The sequence below is a fragment of the Trachypithecus francoisi genome, unplaced genomic scaffold, assembly GCF_009764315.1.
Source record: "Trachypithecus francoisi isolate TF-2019V2 unplaced genomic scaffold, Tfra_2.0 Lachesis_group11, whole genome shotgun sequence".
In the NCBI taxonomy this organism is placed as follows: Eukaryota; Metazoa; Chordata; class Mammalia; order Primates; family Cercopithecidae; genus Trachypithecus; species Trachypithecus francoisi.
This window is the reverse complement of record NW_022681456.1, coordinates 52435069-52449651: the sequence shown is the minus strand read 5'-3', so window position 1 is coordinate 52449651 and position 14583 is coordinate 52435069. Positions and strand designations below refer to the sequence as shown.

Sequence of the window (14583 nt, the reverse complement as noted above, 5' to 3'; positions counted from 1 at the left end):
ATGAGAGCAGATACATTGTCTAGAAGCCATTTACCTCCCCACCAGGTATAGAGATTTTAAAAAATTGACCCATTGAAAGCAGCTATGAGACATGGGAGCCCTACAGCCTTCAAATGTACATATTTTAGTTCAGTCCCGCTTAGTTTAATGAACTAGATCAACCTTTCTGTATACATGTTTTCAGTATTCTCACCTTCTCTGCATCTAGGGCAGAATATCAAATTTGGGTTAAAAATGAGTAAGAATACTTTGCAAAAAATTAGCTCTGATTGTAAAAATGATTTTCACGTAAACGATTAACTGAATGACTAAACCTCAAATTCAGTGTTTGATAATTCAGAAATGTTTGATTCTGAGAAATTACACTTTTTTTATTATGTCCTCGACTATTGTTCTTTAAAAATGTGTTTTCTGGCTGGGCAAGGTAGCTCACGCCTGTAATTCCTGCACTTTGGGAGGCCAAAACGGGCAGACCACTTGAGGTCAGGAGTTCGAGGCCAGCCTGGTCAACATGGTGAAGCCCCATCTCTACTTAAAATACAAAAAATTTGCCGGGCGTAATGGAGCATGCCTGTAATCTCAGCTACCCGGGAGGCTGAGAATTGCTTGAACCCGGGAGGCGGAGGGTGCAGTGAGCTGAGATCCTATCATTGCACTCCAGTCTGGGCAACAGAGCAAGACTCTGTCTCAAAAACACAAGAAAGAAAAAAAGAAAAAATGTTTTCTACATCCTTTGTAATGTGAAATATAAAATGAATAATCAGAGCAGAGGACACTTTCCTTACATAAGATGAAAATCAGAAAGCAACTTTCTATTCCCTCCAGTTTTATTTACTAAGGGGAAAATTATGTATTTAAACTCAGATTTGTAACTCCTTAGAAAATACAAAGTATAAGAATGAATTTCAAGAACAATCAATGCTATGTGTAGAAATACATAAAAACAAGTGAAGAATTATTGCATCTGCAAGAATGTGTACAGTATTTATGTATCCCCTATTAGCCAGGAAAATTTTAACAGTTATTTTCTTGGTCATGAACTGGAAAATGTTTTGTCATCTTTCAGATAATTTCTCTTATCTGGTCAAAATGGGGGCATTACTTCCCACACAAACATAACCTGACACAAACGCTTGCAGAAGAGTTCTGTTTTTCCCTCTTCAAGGTGACTGTGCCAAAACTCACTGAAGAAAACTAGCACATTCACAAATAAAATTATAAAATTATTTTACTTTTTCTTACAGACACCTTTGTACATAATAGCCTGTGTGAATGTATGTAGTTAGTGTATTCAGGCTTACAAAAAAGCTCACTGAAGCCTGTGACAGAAGCATATGAGGTCCCTGGTGGGTACTGAGTTCCATGAGAATTTGCAATTTTTCTTTAATGTATTGTTCCAAGGGAATTAATAGCCGCATGTGTCAATGTGCTGTCACTGTAATCAGGTTGGAGTGACTGTTAATTGCCATGGAAAACATGTGGATTTTACCAATAAAATGACTGATTCTTTCCATTTCCATTATCCTCACCCCGTTTGATTTTACAACTTTTGTTTGGTATTCTGTCCTATTGAACTACACAGATACATGTGGATGGGTAGATAGGTAGCTAGTAGCTAGATTGCTAGATCGTTTTGTCCTTTGTAAAATAATTTCATTACAGGTGATGAAGAGGTCAGCTACTAACAGGAAACTAGTTAGGATCTCTATTCATTTGCATAGAAAAAATTCAATTTATCATTTTTAAAGTTGTGTGTTGTGATAAGTAGTTATAAAACAGTATTGAAGGTCTGGGCGCGGTAGTTCAAGTCTGTAGTCCTAGCACTTTGGGAGGCCAAGGTGGGCAGATCACGTGGTCAGGAGTTCAAGACCAGCCTGACCAACATGGTGAAACCCCATCTCTACTAAAATACAAAAAAATTAGCCAGGCATGGTAGTGTGTGCATGAAATCCCAACTACTTTGGAGGCTGAGGCAAGAGAATCGCTTGAACCCGGGAGGTGGAGGTTGCAATGAGCCGAGATCGCGCCACTGCACTCCAGCCTGGGTGACAGAGTCAAACTCCATCTCAGTAAAAAATAAATAAAATAAAATAAAATAAAATAAAATAAAATAAAATTTCAACCATTCTTTCTTTAGGTGCTATCAAATTGATGCTTGATTCCAGGGGGAAAGGGCAAGTATGTTATGAGTTGTTATGAACTCTTACAAAAAGAAAAGCATCTGGTATTTCAAGAGCATTCATGAGTTTCCTAGTGTTGTATGTCAGCTAGGTGGTGGTGCATTTCCACAAGAAGTGTGCTAGTAAACACGTGTTAATGTTTAAGAGAAGGTTAGCTTTAGCCAAAGAATACTTTGCTTTATTTCAAATTTCAAGTTTTCTACAGGGTCCCTTTTTCTTGTTATGGACTTAGAAGTTGATATTTTTTACATACTTGCACACTTTTATGAGACTTTCATATAAATTCATATTTATAGGAAGAATTCATGAATTTGCTCTCTGATTACATTGATATATGTGTACAAATGAGCTGCTTAGAAACTGTGATGTGTAATTTGAAATTAGTAAGGGATATGTTAAGTAACTAAAATGTATGAATAAAAATTAAGTAGTTCCTATGACTTGAGTTGTAAGAAGGGACTCTGCAGTCAGTTCACTTATATGACCATGTTTTGTTAATCAGGGTTCTCCAGAGAGACAGAATTTGTAGATATAGACACAGATATATGAGAGGAGACTTGTTAGAGAGGTTGGCTGACATGATTACGGAGGCTGAGAAGTCCTGTAACAGGCCATCTGCAAGCTGGAGACCCTGGAATTCTGGTAGCATTGCTCAGTCTAAGTCCAAAGGTCTCAGAATGAGGGATGCCAATGAATGATGTCACTCTTAGTTCAAGACCAAAGGCTTGAGAACTCAAGGACCACTTGTATAAGTTCTCAACTCCAAAGATAGGGGAACCTGGAGTTGTTGTCCAGGGATAGGAGAATAATGTATTGCAACTTCAGCAGATGGGTGCACACATTCACCTTTCCTCTGTTCTTGTTCTTTCTGGTCTTGCCTTTTTGGATGCCCACTCGCACTGAGGAAAGATCTTCTCATCTTCTCCACTCAGACTCACATATTAGTCTCTTCTGGAAACATCTTCACAGACACAAGCAAAAATAATGCTTTACCAGATTGCTAGATATTTCTTAATTCAGTCAAGTTGACACCTAAAATTAACCATCACACATTATTATTGTTACTCTAGTGCAACTTGTATTAGTACCAACAGATTTTAGTGACTAACATCCTCCTTATTTCATTAAAAAGGCATTCTTTGATATCTGATTCAAATAATATCTAATATTCTAAATTGAGAACTAATCTGTAGAAAATACAAAAACAGATTAGCACCCTCCACCCCTCATAGGAGCATTTTAATAAAGAATTGTTCCTGTTCAGCCCCACCAAAGCATGAATCTCTTGCTTTGGAGTATAATAATGTAAATATTTAATGTTCTCATGAAGGAAATTGGTCTTGTCAAGTTTAGAGAGAAGTGTCGTCTCTATTTGTTTCTAAATCTGTATAAAAGCCACATTGTCATTCACCCAGATGTATTATCTTCACAGTAACTCATCCATAAGAAGATTAAAAACATCTGGATTATTGACTGAATTTTTCATTTTCTTTTTTACCCAGAGATAGAGAAACAGAGGTGTTACAATCATAATTTAAAAAGGGAAAACAAAAAGATAATGGTTTCATTAAAATATGGTAATTCATGTGCCAAAACAAAAAGAACAGCCAGAACTTCCTTATCCTCAGCTGTACGATCCCCAAATAAAACACTATATTGTTATAGAGGTCAGACAGGAAGCACAATTTTGGAAGAAAAGAACTGTCAGTGCAGTGCATGGTGGCATTTACAGGATTATTTTTCTTGTGATTTAAGATCACTATAAAGGAATTGTGTTTTTACAAGTAAATGAGCTAGTACAAAATAAAATTATTTGTTAAAGTTCAGAGACTTACTATTAAATCCTAAACACAGTAGATCTATTTTTGTCTGTCCTTCCTTCCTTCCTTCATTCCTTCCTTCCTCCTCCTTTTCCTTCCTTCCCTCCCTGCCTCCCTCCTCGCTCTCTTCCTCCCTTCTTTCCTCCTTACCTCTCTTCCACACTTCTTCCCTCCCTCCCTTCTTTTATTTCCTCCTTCCTTCCTTCATTCCTATTTGCTACAAGATATGGTATTGGTTTTTGATATGATTGTAACAAAACATCCTGGAGTCCCAAAGTTTAATGTTATTTAATCCTAGATAAAAACACTTCGTTCTTTCTCTTGCTATCGCTCAATTAATTCATGACAGCTACAAAGATAGAATACTCAACTTCCACAATGGCTTTTATAAGGGAAAACTTAGTGAAGGGTTTAGTTCACCAAAATTCAGAATATTTTTACTTATTGACAGGACACTATCTGTGTACTTACCATCAGAAGCTCTAGAGCTTATATTGAAAGTGTTTCAAGTGTCCTCATGTCCAGGTACTGATGACATAGTCGAAATGAAGTAATGACCACCAACTTGAGCAGCACGAGGTGATTTTGTTGTTTGTTCGTTTTCATCACTTTAATGGAGGAATAAAATTCTTAGATAATTCACAGAATTTTTTAAACTCTAAGGAAAAATTTCAACGAGAAACCAGTAGTCATCTAATGAACTGAGACATTGGTTATGATTGAAATGGTTGATCTTACTTTATCTGCCTTGAGCCATCGTTGTGGAATTCTTTTATCTTGATGTAATCTGAGTATTTCACACCATATTTGATTGAACTGCTTCAGTTTTAATTGCAACTGCAGTTCTGAATTAACTATAGTCTATATATAGCCTAACTCTCCCTTCTTTGGGGAATAATCCGGTAATTCTGAATTTTGTTAAAGTGGACCCAAAGGTTCCAGCAAACTTCAGTCATCTCCTAAATCTAAACTATTGATTCTAAGGGTACACATACCCTAATGCTATGTTACTAAAATGTGTCAGGGCTACTTGACATGATTTCTTATTTTTGCACAGCTTGGCAAGTTAGAATTCCTGACAGCAGACAACTGAGGCAAGACTTTTAAATACAAAAGTTAACGAGGCTGATCAAATGTAATCCTTATTCTTAGGGATCTCTGGAGAAGATTCACTAACTCAGAAATTTTTTAAGACAGTAATATGTTTTGTTTACAAAAATCAAAACCACAAAGTAGAATAATTACTAAGAGTTGGATAACAGAGATCTCTGTGGGAAATGTTACAGGCACAACTACAGCCCTGTCTCATTCCTCCTAAGTAAACAAATTGTAAAACACTTAACTAGGATTTGAGGATTTGACAGGTAAGGTATTAAAGTCTAAGTCACTTTTTTTCCTTGATAATCCTCTTCCATTGTTACTCTTGAATTCTCAGACATTTTTCTTTCATGTGTCCATGTTGATATACTGAATTGCAGATGGATTTTAATCTGTCAGCCTGCAGTTCTCTATATTTAGGCTATAATAGGAAATTTTATATCCCTGGAATCAGCATTGAGAACATTATGCCTCTTGTTATTTCTTTCACTTTTTAAAACATTTTACAACCGTGTGTTATATGTGTGACTTTATCCGAATTTACTTAGCTTGTGTCCTGTGCAAAATCCCGTATATTTACTGCAAAATAGATTCCTAGGCATACCTAAGCGTGAGAGGCCCCATATGGCTAATGTGACAATGAAGAAAGTATATTCTTGGTGACTTGAGGACTCCATCTTGAATTATTTAAAAATCTGTTTTCTGTGGTTTGGGTACCAATAGCCATTAGCAAATATTCCTCTGGCTGCAGATCCTGGAGCAAAATATTTCCATGTGCTATCAAATGCTGCCTTCTGGATTTTGCTTTTTAACTGCTTATTATTCTCTGCTTCTGTATTTTACTCAGTAATTTTTGAGTCTATCAAAATTGCAGTATGGTGGGAGGGTTTCTTTAAAGTACATGTCTGTGTTTCAAAGATAATGGATTGAATTAGTGTGAAATGCAAACTGTAGAACTCAAAGAGCTGGGTTGTACTGAACTGGCAAAACACGGCCCCATGAACTGGGTTGCCCAGGAGATACCTTAGGCTACTTTCGAATAGTAGAACGCAAATAATCTTTCAATAATGTGAATGACTTAACTACATCTGATACATCTTTGTTTTTCACAATTTAATGGTCAGAAATACGTTTTTTTTTATTCCATTCATAGAAAAGGTATTTTTTGGTAAATGTAGCATGAGAAGTTGTGATGGGGGAAAAAGCAGTTATATAGACACGGTGTCATCTCAGCAACGTGTAGCTAGAGATGGCGTGACAGCATCCATCTGGTGAGAGAGAAAAGAAGCCCTAGGTCATTATCGTTGCCTGGCAACAGCATTTTTTCTCATTTAGAGTAGTCTTCATTAGTTTAAAGTAGGTGATTTTCACTGATAATTTGAAAAGCCGGAGCTTAGAAGTGAGCTGCATGAATTTGGTTTGTGGAAAGAATAACCTTTGTCAAACATAAGGCATGCTTAATAAGGCTTTCTCTTTCTGAAAGTGAATAACTGTTTACAAACCGCTAATCCACCTGAGAATGAATTCCCAAAGCAAACACCCTCATTGAATTAGACATTTTCATCTTCATAGCATTATAATGTAAAAAGAACATAATTTTTAAAAAATGTGATAGCACAAACTAGTTGAGAGATGTAGAATTGTGTTTTAGAATCACTATTTGTGCTCATTATTATATCAGTGATAATGCTTTGGCAAGAGACTAAACGCTGGGAAATCGATTAATAATATAAAGTTGGTTTGGCCTTTGAAATACCTGTTCCAATTCTCCTCCTACCCTTGGCAAGGATCACGTATAAACCATGTTGGAAAGGTGAAAATATGTCACGTTTTTATAGATCTTCACAGGAACAAGAGTTATCTATACCTTCCTTTGACAAACTTTACTGTCTGAAATTTTGATTCTCCCTGCTACATCTAAACCCCTGCACTGGGCCTACTTCCCCCACAAAACAATTTCCAATCCCTCTTTTGCTGTGAATTTTAATTTGGAAAACAGCAGGTGGCTATTCTCCTTGGAGAAACAATGTGAGTAGCAAAAAGTGATGCAGAATCCAGTAGGACTGCCTTTAAATCCCAGTTCAGCCACTTACTCTATAGCCACGGGCAAATCCTTGATCTTCAGTTTCCTCAGGACTAATTGAAAGCTTTAAGTAAAGTGAAATATGTACTAACAACCTAGAAGAATTCCTGGTATATAGTCAGCACTCAAAAAATACTATTTTTATTTTGCTTTCTATAAATAGCCCTTCATGTATGTAAAGGCCATCTTTAGAATCTTGGCCTGTAAATAATTCAGCTTCAAAAAAACTTAGACTGTGAAAGTGGAATTTATGTTTGAGAAAATCTAACTGTAGAGATTTTACTTTCCTTGAGTCAACTAACTAGTTGGCATTAGGACCAGAACTCTCATTGTTCTGTGCTGTCCTGGGTCCTCTCCCCATAGCTTTTGTCTCATACCTTCATTAACTCAGCCTTTCTTATCTAAACACAAGGTTATTTATGGGCTTCTCCATTGAGTCTTCCACAGTTAGAGGCAATGTGCTGGTAAGGGAGTAGGATAAGACCAGTGTCTCATAGCTCGAATTAATGGTCTTCTTCCTGTACAAAAAGTTATGTTGCTTTGAATTAAGTATTTTAAACTAAAATTGTACTATCTCCTGAACACAAAGATTAAATTGATTTTCTTTCACTAGTGTACATCTCACTGTGTCTGCTTTCTTTCTGCTACCTATTCAAGTTATTTATAGTTCACTATAAAGATTCAGAGGTGGGGAGAGTGGTTTCTTTACAAATTGCCTCTATGCCCATCATGATGCTGTGATTAATATGATTCAGCAGTACTAGGTTGCTGCATTGATTTATTCCTAAGTCTTCTGCTTGCAGCACGGGCTACCGACTTCTAAATCCATATTGTTTTAATGTAGTTTCTGGAACCATTGTAAAGGCAGAATGGCAGATTGCCAGATCCAGCGGGAGCTCTCATTTACAGAGCTGGACTTGTGAACTTGCCACCACATCTTCCTCTTAACCCTCGTTCACATCTAGTTTTCTTTAACTTTTGAGCCATAACCCTGGGGGTTAACTCGGCCTTTTCCCTCTTGCTTTTGCCCCATATCCAGACAATCACCAAGATATTTTGATCTTGAATATAATTAAAATTTGATCATATCTTCCATTGCCAGTCACCTGCACCAGACCGTCCACATCTATCTGATTTATTGCTTTGCGTTGGGATCATCAGTTTAGTGCTCCAGTTAGCAACTGAAGAGATTTTTCTATAATGCAGTTCTGAGTGAATCACCTCTGTGAAACTCTCCATGTCTCCCATTGTTCCTGGAACAATATTCAAATTTCTTAACACGGCATGAAAGGCATTTCATGATCTGCCTCTGTTCACTTCTTTCACTTGGTATCTCATCATCTCCCTAAGTACACCTGCCTCCCGCAAGCTTTGCTCTGCTGAATAACTCACAGTCCTTTGACGGTCTAACTTCTCAACCTTTATACATGCTGCAATTTCTATTTGGCATGTATTTATGCCCTCAGCACTTTCTTCTTCCAAAAAGAAATACCTTTTAGTGAATAGAATATATTCAATAAATACTTACTGAATGACTGTCCTTTGAATATCATTCTTGGAATAAGAAAATCTTATAAAGGAATTATAATAGTAACATATAGTTTTTATCTTCCTGGAGTCCTCTATTTTTCTTTTCTCTCTGGTTCATTTTGGGATTGCATTCTGTGATTTGCTACTTATTTTTTAGGCCCTTGATCTTTATCATGGGAGCCTAAAATCATGTTAGAAGTATGCATTTACTAGTCAGCAAACATTTCCCAAGCACAGAATGTCAGGGACTGGACTGTTTGGTCCTGCCGACACAAATGACTCTCAGGCACACAGACTGATTTCAACTGCAGGCTAGGAGAATGTTTTTTGTTAACTACATGCACTTTTTTTTGAGACTTGCACTAAATCTTTTTTAAAAGGTTATATAACATTTTTAATGGGTAATGTTCCAAGTATTTATTGCTATGTAAAAAAAAAAAAAAAAAAAAAAACACTCCAGAACCTGGCAGCTTAAAACAACAACCATATCTCATGATTTTGTGGATCATAGGCAGAAATCAGCCAGGGATTCTGGTGCTCCAAGTACTGTTGACTAAAACAACTCATACAGTATTCAGTGATGAATTTGTTACCTGAAAGAGCTCCCGATCCAGACTCCAAGGGTTCTTGGGCATCACACAAGATTGAATTCAGGGCAAGTCCATAGAGTAAAGTGAAAGCAAGTTTATTAGGAAAGTAAAGGAATAAAAGAGTGCTACTCCATAGGAAGAGCAGCCCAAATGGCTACTGGTTGACTATTTTTATAGTTATTTTTAATTATGTGCTAGACAAGGGGTGGATGTTTCGTGAGTTTTCTGGGAAAGGGGTGAGCACTTGCCAGAAGTCAGGGTTCCTCCCCTTTTTAGACCATATAGGGTAACTTCCTGACATTGCCATGGTATTTGTAAACTCATGGCACTGGTGAGAGTGTCTTTTAGCATGCTAATGCATTATAATTAGCACATAATGAGCAGTGAGGATGACCAGAGGTCACTTTCATAAAACATTTTTGTTTTGGTGGGTTTTGGCCAGCTGGTTTACCTCATGCTGTTTTATCAGCAAGGTCTTTGTCACCTGTATCTTGTGCCAACTTCCTATCTCATCCTGTGACTAAGAATGCCTAACCACTTTGGAATGCAGCCCAGTAGGTCTCAGTATTATTTTACCCCGCTCCTATTCAAGATGGAGTTGCTCTGGTTCAAATGCCTCTGACATATTTTCCCCCTCCCTTTTATAAAAGAACCCTAATCCTAAGGATTGTAGAGGGATGAAAATCCATCTTCTGTAACTTCTTCAGGCTGAATAGGGGCGATGATATTCCTGCCTGTTGAGTCTTTTGTATTCAGGTTAGAGAGGAACTTGGTCAGAAAGCATGAGTATGTTGAGGACGACTCATAACTCTTGGATTCCATCAAAAGGTGATATCTGAAAGATTTTAAGTGTTCAATTTAAGAGAGCATCAAGTAAGCTTATCCTGCATTCCTACACATAGAGTACAACAGCAATATATTCCACAAGAGTAAAGCAAAATAAGTAAAAACTAGCCCAAGTAAACTAAATAAGAAGGCTTTCTATGAACTTGGCAACTGTTGGAACCAAACTGATATGAGGTTGGTAGCTGATTCCAATATATACCCAGAATTAGAATACGAATCTGGAATTTTACATTACTCATCCCTCTTGTTTATTCTGAGCTGCAGTCAGAGATAACTGATTGGTTCACAGCAAGGTCAGTCTAAATTACAGGAAAAAACTCAAAAACAATTGATGAGACTGGAATCTAATAGCAGGTATACCATAATTCTTGAAAAATAATCTTCTCTCTCCGGTCTCCCATTTTTACTAAAGATAAATCATGGTAAGACTGATTTGCCTATAAAAATAAGCTTTAGTCTTATACTTGGCCTAATTATTTGTATAAAGTGCAGCAAGAATAATTATTTTTCATATAGCCTTTTAAAATTTGGCTTTGATGGAATTTTAATTGATTTTTAATTTAATTAATTAATTTGCCACTGTTGTTGTTGTTTTGAGACAGTGTCTCACTTTGTTGCCTAGGCTGGAGTGCAGTGGTGCTATCAGGCTCTTGAGCTCCCAGACTCAAGTGATCCTCCCACCTCAGCTTTCCCAATAGCTGGACTGCTGGGTGTGCACCACCATACTTGGTTAATTTTTGTATTTTGGGGCGGTTGACATGGGGTTTCACCACGTTGCCCAGGCTGGTATCAAACTTGTGAGCTCAAGCAATGCACCTGCCTTGGCCTCTCAAAATGCTGGGAATGCAGTCATAAGCCTCTTTTTTTTTTTTTAATTTTTAATTTCAATTTTTGTGGATACATGATGTATATATTTATAGTTGTATGAAATATACAGGCATGCAGTACGTAATAATCACATCATGTTAAAAGGGGTAGATTAAGGATTTTTTATAAGAACTGCCAAATTCTTTTTTAGAAATATGTCAGTTTTATACATGCTCACACTTACATAACAAAAGGGATTATCTTTGGTTTATGTGGACCATCTACCCACACAGTCTGTCTCTCATCTGCCACCCAACTGGGCCCTAGTCTTTCTGTCAATCTTGTGAATTCTTGTGTGGATTGGTCCCTGATGTTTAGAAAGCCACAGAAATCTATTAACCAATTATTCTAATACAGCTTCTGTCTGTCTCTGCATTTCCTACTACACATCTCTCTTGCGGCCCAAATAAAATAAACATGGACATAGAAACTTAATGGTGTGTAAGTATTTAAATAAATTATATTTACATTGTCATAATTCATTAACTTTTTGTTCAAAAGCCCTCATTAGCTTACAACGTCACTCAGACTAAGGTCTTAGGATGACTTTGAAGTATTTATGCACGATCTGCCTCCTCATTATTTCTCTGACCTTATTTCATATTAATACTTTCTATTAATTCTATGATTCTATTTCAGTCACATTGGCTGCCTCACTGTTCTCAAACACTCTAGGTATAAACTGACCTCAGGACCGCTGAACTTGAGGTTCCCTTCTCTTCTTTTCTTTTTCCCTAAATATCTGTGTGTCACATGTCCTCTCTTATTTCAGATGTTTACTTAAATGTCACCTTCTCAGGGAGATCTTTTCTCTTCAGTACAAAATTGCAAACCCTCTCCATGACATTTCATACTCGGTTTATATTTCCTTTTTCTGTTAGTATTTATCACTCTTTTACACACAACGTATTTTACTTGTGTATAATATGTTGTTCATTATCTCCCCAGTTAGAAATTGGGAGGTCTCCATGTGGCTAGAAATTTTGGCTGCTTTTGTTTATTGTTGTATCTCCAGTTCTAACAACAGCACCTAGCACATAATAACTGCTCAAAAACTATTTGCTAATAAGTGATTTTTACCACCACTACTGTTATTTGCAAGTATGGGAGACTGGGCTCCCTTCCTGCCACAGGGGTTTTTCTTCCTCTACTGAGACACAGTCTAGGTGATTTTATTCCCTTTTCAACCTCTGTCGGTTACTTGAGAACTTCAGAAGTGGTACTTGTCTATTCCATTCTTCTCCTTCTTTGAAAGAACTATGAAACTAGAACAAGCTATTTAAATTTTCTTGGCTAAGCCTCAGAATTTTTCTTCAGTAAAAAGAATATTCCCTTTTCTCCTTGTAGTCTTGTAGTAGTGGGACTAAATGCAATTATATAGATTAAAATTACTTGACTCTTGGTATATAGCATAATTCATATTGGAAAAAAATATGTATCTAGTTGTCTTCCCTGTTTTTACTTCAGAGTTAGAAATTTTAAAGACAATTCATTTAGGTAAAAACTTATTATATAATAAAGTAGAGTGAATCAGTAAAGATATGCAGTAAAGATACCATGAAGTTTGTCCTTTCTTAAAAACAAGGACATTTCTCTATTAGCTTCTAATGCAGAGTGAGTATAAACGTGCTAAGGTGATATTCTTCACACCCGTCAATTCCCTATTCATCTTGTTCCTAGCTGTCTCTTATCTAAAGAAACTCTGCTGGTGATTTGCTGAACATTTTGTGTTTCTAAGGTGAGGTGCTTTTGTAAAGATTTCTCTAAATGAAGTATCCAATGCTCTTCTACAAAGAGAATGCTTTGGTTTGTTTACTGTGGCTATTTCCCATTACGACATGACATCTAGATTTCTTGTCTCCCTTTTAAATCAGCGCTAGCCACTTAATTATAGCCTGGGTAGTGTGAAGCAGATGTTTTTAGAACATCCTTGAAATGGGGCTTTGGGAGTCTGTAGGATTTCAGTTAAGGATTGAAGCATGCTTAGGGGCTGTCACTAACCAGAAGCCTATTCTGCACATGGACCAGTTTGAGAGCAAGAGTGTTTATCTTGTCTGTGTGCATAAGTGTGTGAGAAAACATGTATATGTTTATATTGAAGATGTGTCAGTCCTTGGGTCCCAGGACATTCAGAGTTACAAAGAAGGAGAACCAAAGTATCTGTAACAACAATTATGGTCTTTTTCAGCTCACTTTTGTCCTGTCTGTGATTCCCTAATATGCTTAGAGTCCTAGGAACTACCATTTTGTCCAATTGTATTTTCTACATGTCACTAGCAGTAGTTCTCTCCTTCTTTCTTTCTTTCTTTCGTTCTTTTGTTCTTTCGTTCTTTCGTTCCTTCCTTCCTTCCTTCCTTCCTTCCTCTTTCTTTCTTTTCTTTCTTTTCTTTCTTTCTTTCTTTCTTTCTTTCTTTCTTTCCTTCCTTCCTTCTTTTTTCTTTTTCTTTTCTTTCTTTCTTTCCTTCCTTCCTTCCTTCTTTTTTCTTTTTCTTTCTCTCTCTTCCTTTCTCTTTTCTCTTTTCTCTTTTCTTTTCTTTTCTTTTCTTTTCTTTTCTTTTCTTGATGGAGTCTCGCTCTGTTGCTCAGGCTGGAGTGCAGTGGTGCAATCTCAGCTCACTGCAACCTCCACCTCTTGAGTTCAAGCAATTCTCCTGCCTCAGCCTCCCGAGTAGCTGGGATTACAGGCGTGTACCACCACGCCTAGATAATTTCTGTCTTTGTAGTAGAGATGGTGCTTCATCATGTTGGCCAGGTTGATCCCGAACTCCTGACTTCTGGTGATCCACCAGCCTCGGCCTTCCAAAGTGCCGGAATTACAGGCATGAGCCACCACGACCAGCTGGCAATAGTTCTTCTTCTAATCCTATGAATGAATCAGTCAAAATAAAGTCAATAAGACACTTGAATTATTAATGTGCAAAGTATAAACATATATTATCTACTTTAGGTAACCTAAATAAATAATCATTTTCGGCACCCTTAAGATTAAGACTCAAATTAATCATATAGAAAAATAAGCTTTTCATAGTTGTGATTATAATCACAATGTGTAAAAAAGATGAAGGATAAGGATTATAAATAAATAATTACTGTAGAAAGATGCTTGGGAATCTCAGGAGGTTCACATATAAGCTTACTTAGGCAGTGAATATGGACAATGCTTCATTAATCCTTCCTTGCAGTCTCGCAGCTTTATTTAAGACTACATTATACTCTCACCTTCTTTTCCTACATTCCCCTTCTCCCAGTGCGATAGGAAGAGCAGAGTGATAACGTCTTTCATGAGAATCTACACTGAGATGTGGCGAACAATGGGGCAGTTAGAGTTTTCTCGAGGTGTGTTTTTGTTTGTTTTTCTTTTAGACAGCAGGTACAAGAGTCATTGGTAGGTACACTTTAGATTCTAGAGCCATCTGTTGACAAGCTATGAAAGCTCTATGGTGTTAAGAACTGTAGAGAGTTTGAACACCAGGTAACTGGAGTATCCCTATTGACAAACTAAACTTAATAAGAAATACTTCTAAATAGATTTACTCTAGCAACTTCCTTGCACCAGGTAGTAGAGGTAA

General features: G+C 36.9%; 1 protein-coding gene and 1 long non-coding RNA gene across 2 annotated transcripts in view; one reads left to right on the top strand and one right to left on the bottom strand.

Annotated features, from left to right (window-relative positions):
* Positions 1-14583, top strand: part of ACSS3 (acyl-CoA synthetase short chain family member 3) — a 178787-nt gene that overhangs the window by 117548 nt on the left and 46656 nt on the right. The window lies entirely within an intron of this gene.
* On the bottom strand, positions 2060-9537 carry LOC117089682. The gene is made up of 3 exons (XR_004439710.1): positions 9305-9537; positions 4472-4608; positions 2060-3212 (listed from the first exon to the last, which is right to left on the bottom strand). It is a non-coding gene; the product is annotated as an uncharacterized LOC117089682 (long non-coding RNA).